This window comes from Pan troglodytes, chromosome Y (genome assembly GCF_028858775.2).
Source record: "Pan troglodytes isolate AG18354 chromosome Y, NHGRI_mPanTro3-v2.0_pri, whole genome shotgun sequence".
In the NCBI taxonomy this organism is placed as follows: Eukaryota; Metazoa; Chordata; class Mammalia; order Primates; family Hominidae; genus Pan; species Pan troglodytes.
In genome coordinates, this window is record NC_072422.2 from 29,554,188 (window position 1) to 29,562,512 (window position 8,325).

Here is an 8,325-nt window from a genome sequence, read left to right on the forward strand (position 1 = left end):
TATGATCAATATCCACTGTAACCAACTCTGTGTGCCTTAGGAAACAGTAAAAACCTTAGCTGTAGATCAGGCACAGTGAGACTTAAATTCCAGTTCTGTGAGTCATTACTTGCGTGATCTTGGGCAAGTAATTTTGCCCTTCTGCATCTTAGTTTGGAGGCCATTCACATCTTGTCTCCCTAAATCCACTGTGTAATTCTCCCAAGGGAAGCCACATTTTCTTTTTATTTCTATTGTCCACAAGGTTGTGTCCAGCAGCAGACAGAGGGAGGTCTTACTAAGCATTTGCAGATTTATTGCTTAAATTGTACAATGAGTTCTGAAGCTTTCTCCCGGGGAATTATAAATAGTCTTAGGGTTTAAGATTAATACAGAACTGGACATGATTACCTGTGCAAAAGTATATCTTATGAATATCAACCTGGATAAAAACTGCAAATGTGAAAACAATCAAGGATATATAAAGCATGTATTTGATTGCTAGCACTCCTTGGCTCATAGATCTATTACCCGAATTTTTGCCTTTGTGAAAATAGGGCATTTATGCTGTGCATCTTCACATCCTGTTTCCACAAGTGTCCTCTTTTTTTGATAAAGACACTAGTCATATTGGATGGGGGCCTTCCCTACTCCCGTAGGACCTCATCTTAACTTTGCTAATTACATCTGCCATAACTCTATTTCCAAAAAAGGTCACATTCTGAGGTCATGGGAATCACATGATTTTGGGGGGACTATTCAGCTCATTGCAAGCAGAACTGATGGAGGAACTGATGTAAGGTCCCTTCTGTACGAACTGATGGAGGTCCCTAGATTATGCCCCCCGAGAGTCTAGGGAAGTAGTGAAATGGAAGACCAAGCTGATTTGGAGCTCACTGTCTTGTCATATCTGAGAACTGTCATAAATATCCTCATTTCTATCATTTCTCAAAGCAGCATCCATAAATCAACCCCAGGGACCTTATGCAATCCATGTGCACTTACTGTTGTTCACAGTACTTTCCTATCCAATATTCTACCAATCTCTCCAATAATAGGTTGTGTTTATGAAAAGACACTACAGACACAAGGACTAGACTGGTGAAAGGTCAGTGGGAATGCTAGAATCCAAGGTTTCTGCTTGTAGTTAGGTACCCAGCCCCAAAAGCTCTCCAGGAAGCCTTGCTGCAAGTTACAACCACCCCATGATAAGGAGTATCTGCCAGCTGAGGCCGGGGGAATAGAACTCACTCAAGAGGAAGACAGCACTCTGCACATGAGGACACATCATCTGTACTGAGCCCACCCCTACAGCATGCATATATGTAATAGTTTTACCTCTCTCCTTTTCTGCTAGACCCTAACTCTTTTTGCTAACCACTGCAGGATGAATTAATAAGTGCCTGCTCTGAGATAGACAGATAAAGCCAATATCTGGGGACCCTTAGAAAATAGAATCAAGGTATGACAAAAAGAATCATCACTGGTTGTTTTGGGTTTGTCTGTCTCTGTTGACCAAGCTAGAGTACAGTGATGCAATCTCAGCTCACTGCCACCTCTCCCTACCAGGCTCAATCAATTCTTCTGCCTTAGCCTCCTAAGTAGCTGGGACTACACTTGGCTAACAGCCTCCCAAGTAGCTGCCATCACATTTGGCTAATTTATATATATATATATATATATATATATATATATATATATATATATATATATATATAAAATTTGTTTTCATCATATTGCCCAGGCTGGTCTCCAACTCCTAGGCTCAAGGGATCCACCCACCTCAGCCTCTCAAAGTGCTGGGATTATAGGCATTAGCCACCACACCCAGTTTTATCACTGTTTTTTTCTTTGTTTGCTTTTCAAAGGCATACCTACAACATCAACCCATAGAACAAATAAGCTTCATCTCAGCCTCAAACAGGAGACTCCTGAAACTGCTGCCAAGTTTTGAAGGCCAGAGCTAAGTCAGTAAACAACCTGAAACCCACTGCCTGTAGGTGATGTTGGCATGCACATGCGCTGTGACAGGCCAGTTCACTGTGAGACCTGGACGAGCAAACCCCAGGAGTCCTTTGCAGAGTCACTTCCGATGCTCTGAGGGTGTTTCTCCTGACACCTTACAGTTACCTTCATGGGAGGCTCTAAAACAGTATCTGTTATTCTTCACCCTTTATGTGTCTTGTCCTGTACTTCCTTTATTAACCCAGGTGTTCATAATGACACCTTTAACAAACAAGTTTTGATTTGATGTCTCCAGGATCTGATAGTTGGCAGATTGGTATTTGTATTTTTAACATTTTAGGCTACAAAGCAATACTTTTTTTTTCTTTTTAAATTTTAGATTAAGTGGGTACATGTGCAGGTTTTTTACAAGGGTATGTTGTGTAACACTGAGATTTGGGGTTCTAACAATTCCATTGAAAAATGATACTTTATTGAATCCATAAATGTGTGCAGAATTTTAAAAATCATAAGTGATTAAGCATTAATTTGTTACTTTACTATTGAATAGCATCCATCTTTTTTGGTGAGCAGACAAAGAGGCCCTGCCTACCAAAATAAGAAGCGTTTGCTTAATGGGCATAACATTGCCTTCCTGCCGGGTGCGGTGGCTTATACCTGTAATCCCAGCACTTTGGGAGGCCAAGGTGGGCGGATCACGAGGTCAGGAGATCCAGACCATCCTGACTAACATGGTGAAACCCCGTCTCTACTAAAAATAGAAAAAAAAAAAAAAAAAAAAAAATTAGCCAGGCGAGGTGGCACGCGCCTGTAGTCCCAGCTACTCGGGAGGCTGAGGCAGGAGAATGGCGTGAACCCAGGAGGCGGAGCTTGCAGTGAGCCCAGATCGCGCCACTGTACTCCAGGCTGGGCAACAGAGCGAGACTCCGTTTCAAAAAAAAAAAAAAAAAAAAAAAAAAAAAAAAAAAAAAAAATTGCCTTCCTTAAGACAGCATGATTAATTATCGCATTTAGAAGCATGCCATCAAGGAGAGGCAGCTCTGAGTTTTCCATGCTGTGACCAAGCTGATAAGTGGTGTCTGACTTATGAGGACAGTTAGTCAATTTTTGGAGTGTGGATTTTAAAAAAGTGATTTGGAGGCAAATTCATAATTACTTCCTTTCAGTATAACGTTATTAATCTTGGGTAGCTGGGAGAATTTATGGAGCTTGTCAGCTCTCTCAGGTGACGATTTTTATAAATTACCTAATGTTTGACTACCACTCCCCCCACAATGGTAGTAACATTCATTAAATTAACACCTAGTTTTACAGGCAGAAGTAACCTTGAGACAGTCAATGTCCAATTTTTGCCTGCGAGCTTTGGAGAATGTGAGAGTGAAGGCTGTATCCCCCCGAATGCTGACTCTGTGGAGCAGGGATCCCTGGCCCCAGGGCCGTGGAATGGTACTGGTCCGTGGCCTGTTAAGAAACTAGCTGCACAGCAGGAGGTGAGCAGTGGGTGAAGGAGTGAAGCATCATCTATATTTACAGCCACTACCCATCACTCTCATTATCACTTGAGCTCCACCTCCTGTCAGGTCAGTGGCAGCATGAGATTCTCACAGGAGCATGACTCGTATTATGAACTGCACATGTGAGGGATCTAGGCTGTGTGCTCTTTATGAGAAGCTAATGCCTGATGATCTGTCCTGGTCTCCCATCACCCCCAGATGGCACCATCTGTGGTTGTAGGAAAAGAACCTCAGCTACATTTTGGTGAGTTGTATAATATTTTATTATGTATTGTAATATAATAATAGAAAAAAAGTGCACAATAAATATAATGCATTTAAATCATTCCAAAACCATAACCCCTCACCCCAGGTCCAGGGAGAAATTGTCTTTGACAAAACTGGTCCCAAAGGTTGGGGACCACTGCTGTAGAGTATGAGGAACACTCTCTAGTAATTATAATCCCAACACTGTGCTTTATATGCATACAATGTAGAATGATTGCATCAAATCAATTAACATATCCAGCACCTTATATACTTCTCAGTTTTTGTGATTAAGAACATTAAAGCTCTGCTCCCTTACCACATTTCAAGTATACAATGAATTACTATTAACTTCAGTCACCATGTTGTAAAATGGATCTCCTGAACGTATTTCTGCTGTCTAATTTAAACCTTGTACCCCTTAACCAACATCTCCCCATCCTTCCACCTGCACTCTCTGCCCCTGGTAACCACCATTGTACTATTGTTTCTATGAGTTCTTAAAGTCAGTATTTTGAACCTGTTAGATGCACTCCATCATTGACAGTAGATTGATAACTAATCTCAGATGCCTAATAGTTGTCAAGAAATGACTTTTTAACAAGTGGGGACATATTTGATATTTCCTGCTGTTCCATTGCCAGTTATTTTGAAATCAAAGACCTGGGTCTGAATACCTGTACCATGCATGAGATCCAATGAATATGAAAGTAACCAGAGGAGAAGAAATAGAGAAAGCTAGTTACCACTTTAATGAGAAGGACTAGAGAATGACAGTTATCAATTTCATGAGAACGACTAGAGAAAGCTAGTATCACTTTCATGAGAAGTTTGTTAGGAAAGGAAAGGGGAATGTTTTACTTGAGGTCATTAAGAATTAAAAGAATTTTGCAGGAATTCAGTTCTGGAATATGTTTTTGGAGTGGAGAGAGGAATCTATGCCAAAGGACAAAATCAAAGGCAACAGTAAGGAGAAAACCGATGAACTCAGCCGACGCAGGCAATACCCCTGCTGCCCATGACGCGGCAGCAGGAGTACATCAGGCTGGAAAGAGCTGACATTCCCTTCATTATATCTACAGCTAAACATCTTTTCCTCCAAATTAGGTTCAATGAAATATTGTCCAACAAACACCAATGGCAGCATCACTGAATAGAGAGACAGCGTATCTCAGTACCGGCAGCATCACTGAACAGAGAGATAGCATGTCTCAATACTGAAGCTCGGGTAGCAATCAGTCAATCAATCAATCAATGGAAAGGGCAAAACTATGATGAAGAACATTCTGATTTTATGTGCTTTGTGTTAACAGCATTAATTAATGTACTATACAAAAAATCTTTTGTCTCTTTCTATATCCATCAGATGTCCCTGAACTGGCTCAAGTACACCAATCAAAATAAAAAGTCTCTGTTGTTTCTGGGCATGGTGGTTCACATTTGTAAACTCAGCTCTTTGGGAGGCCAAGGTGGAAGGATTGCTTGAGGCCAGGGGTTTAAGACCAGCCTAGCCAACATAGCGAGAAACCATCTCTCAAAATATTTAGCTAAAAATGGTGGCACATGCCTATGGTCCCAACTACTTGGGAAGCTGAAGTGGGAAAATCACTTGAGCCCAGGAGTTTGACGCTGCAGGGAGCCATGATTGTGCCAGTGCACTCTAAACCAAGTGACACAGCAAGACCCTGACTTAAAGTGTGTGTATACACACACACACACACACATATGTATGTATTTACTTCCTTTCAGTATAAAGTTATTAATCTTGGATAGCTGGGGTAATTTATGGAGCTTGTCAGCTCCCTCAGGTGACAAAACTAAATGTCGAGTGCAATACTAAATCTTGGCAGTTTTAATTCCAAGGTAAGACTACTTTTCTTCCCTACCCTACCCCCAGCTAAGGCATGCTTTTTGTGGTCTTGAAATGGAGGGCACACACAGGGAAGTGACTGGCTTTCTCAACTGTCCTCCTCCCTCATTCGCCCTGCTGTGGTTACACATCTCCCCACCTGAAGAGTAGCAGGAAAGGAAGGCAAAAAGGAACAGAAAGTTCTTACGTCATTGGTACTGACATGAAAACATTTTAGGCCATCCTAAAAGGCATTTTCTTAAGTTCCTGGAAGCCAGCGAGCTGGATTGCCCCTAACTGCAACTCCTGAGAGACTGGTGGTATCTTCTGTCCCTCCAACTGATTTTCCACTGGTGCCTCTCTGATAGGGTCTCTTCCTCATCCCAGCAGATTTTGTAGGCCAATAGTCCAAATGGCAGGAAGTTTTCCTCCTGCTGGTCTCATCCAGTCGTTAAAGTTATCTGGGCATGCATATTAGTTTGAAGGACTCTGGAAGTGAAAGCTAAATGAACACATCCCCCCTAGCCCATGAGCTCAGAAGTCCCTTTAGCACATCAGGCAGGGGTCAGGTGCCAGCCCCTTATGCCTCCAACAGATGCACAATTAAATAGCAACCTCTCTGAGGGGTGTCGCTGAATCCTCCATACTGGACTGAGGCCAAGAGACAGCCATGCCATGTCACTTGTCTGTATTTCATTTACGGAACAAGGAAAAAGAAAACCTAAACCCACTAGGGAAGAGGTAAGGATACAGTGCCACAGAATCCTCTTCATAAGTCCCACTTCTCTTCTTGCTTGAGGCCAGAGATCCATAGGGTTCCTGGCTATCTACATGAAAAATTCTTACAGGATGCCATTTTTGTTTGCATACCATTTGACCATGCTGTCAAATGAATATCCTGTTACCATAAATATTCCCCAGAATACTTTATCTTAATATGCGGTTCAGGGACGTTGGAGTCAGACAGACATGGCATTCTGATTCCAGCACCTACTAGCTGTGTGACCTCCAAAAAGTGCTTAATCACTTGTGACACCAGATTTCTCACCAGTAAGGCAGGCAGAAGTATAAATCCTAGGCCCCTCTAATCAATAACCCTTTACTGATTGGTATAATGTCCCAGTGCATGTTGCCTGGCAAAAAGAAATAGATGCTTCCTTTTGGCAATTTTGAGAGGGCAGAAGTGAAAAGATTTTACTTTACAGAGCTATGAAAACCATGGTACTTTAAGATCATGAAAAACACAGACTTCGGTATATGAATCTGCGTAGATAATTAATGAAATTGTTCAGGGTTGAACCTACCTGATGTTTGACATTCCTAATAACTCTGTCAACCATCAGAAGCATTGCACAGGAATCCACCAGCTAACACTGGGCATTCTTTGTGCTTAGGCCTCTACCTAGAAAGAGCTCAGTAGAGAGACTGTTGGTAGAAAATCCTGTAGTCCCACTGAAGAAGGGCACATGCAATCAGAGATTAACAAGCAAAGACTCATTCTCAAAGACTCGGCATGCAGCAATTGCATGAGCAAATTCCTAGGCTTGATAATTAGGGCCCTGAATCAAGGAACAAGCATCTCAATGCACATCAGGCAAGTGGGATGAGAGCAACAAGGTGCTCACCGAAGGGTTCTCCTCTTAGCCATGCAGAAGGAACAGGCCTGGAGCCCCAGAATCCAGCTTATAGTCTCCTTATTGCATCATCCGCAACTGCAAAAAATAATCTGCGGTGAGCTCTATATACATTCACAAAGGGCTCAACTATTTTTTTCCAAGCCATTTGTCACTTTCATAAAGTCTAGAAACATTAAAAAACCAAATGTGCTCTCAAATCTGTCATTTGGGGACCGTCCTTGTATTTTTTTTTTTTTTTTCTTGAGACAGAGTCTCACTCTCTTGCCCAGGCTGGAGTGCAGTGGCACAATCTCGACTCACTGCAACCTCCACCTCCTGGGTTCAAGCAATTCTTCTGCCTCAGTTTTCGAAGTAACTGGAACTATAAGCAAATGCCACCATGCTGGGCTATTTTTGTGTTTTTAGTAGAGACAGGGTTTCACAATGTTGCCCAGGCTGGTCTCGAACTCCAGAGCTCAGGCAATCCACCCACCTCAGCCTCCCAAAGTATTAGGATTACAGGCGTGAACCACCACACCTGGCCTATTTGTGGTTTATAATTATCATTCCCTTCCCATTCTTCAGGAACAGGTTTAATCACAGCCTTTTCCTTGCTATACTGCATTTCCGTGTTTCAAGCTATAGCTTTATTATTAAACCAAAACCCAAGTCCTGGTAAATTACCTTTCTTTAACTGGTATCCAAGTTTACTCCAGAAGGAAGGAGTCATCGAAATTGATTGCCTCTAAGATTCTTTCAGAGTTGTTTCAATGGCCCTAGGAAAATGACTTGAAATAGATGCTTTCCAAATGTTATCGTTTTATGTTGATACAACAACAATCAAATAAACATATTCAATTAAAATGTGCCCACAAAAGAACAAAATTAAACAGGTAAAACAAAACACATACATATATTATATATAAAGACCTTTCATCTTAAGTTTGTTAAAACCACACATACTTCCAAAGAAGCAAGAGCCAGCTAAAAATAAAAAAAAAAAATCCACACATGCATGTATCTATATGTGTGTGTAAAAAAGTAATAAATATATTTAACTCATAAATACAATAAGCCCTCACTTAACATCAATAGATTCTCAGAATTTTTTTCTTTTGAGATAGGGTCTCTCTATGGCTCCCAGACTGGTCATAAC

The 8,325-nt window shown here is 41.5% G+C and overlaps 1 long non-coding RNA gene across 1 annotated transcript; it reads right to left on the bottom strand.

The window, feature by feature from the left end:
- Nucleotides 1-3,697: 3,697 nt before the first annotated feature.
- Nucleotides 3,698-7,945, bottom strand: LOC134809409 (uncharacterized). Its single transcript, XR_010155016.1, has 2 exons — nucleotides 7,854-7,945; nucleotides 3,698-7,265 (listed from the first exon to the last, which is right to left on the bottom strand). It is a non-coding gene; the product is annotated as an uncharacterized LOC134809409 (long non-coding RNA).
- Between the last annotated feature and the right edge of the window lie 380 nt (nucleotides 7,946-8,325).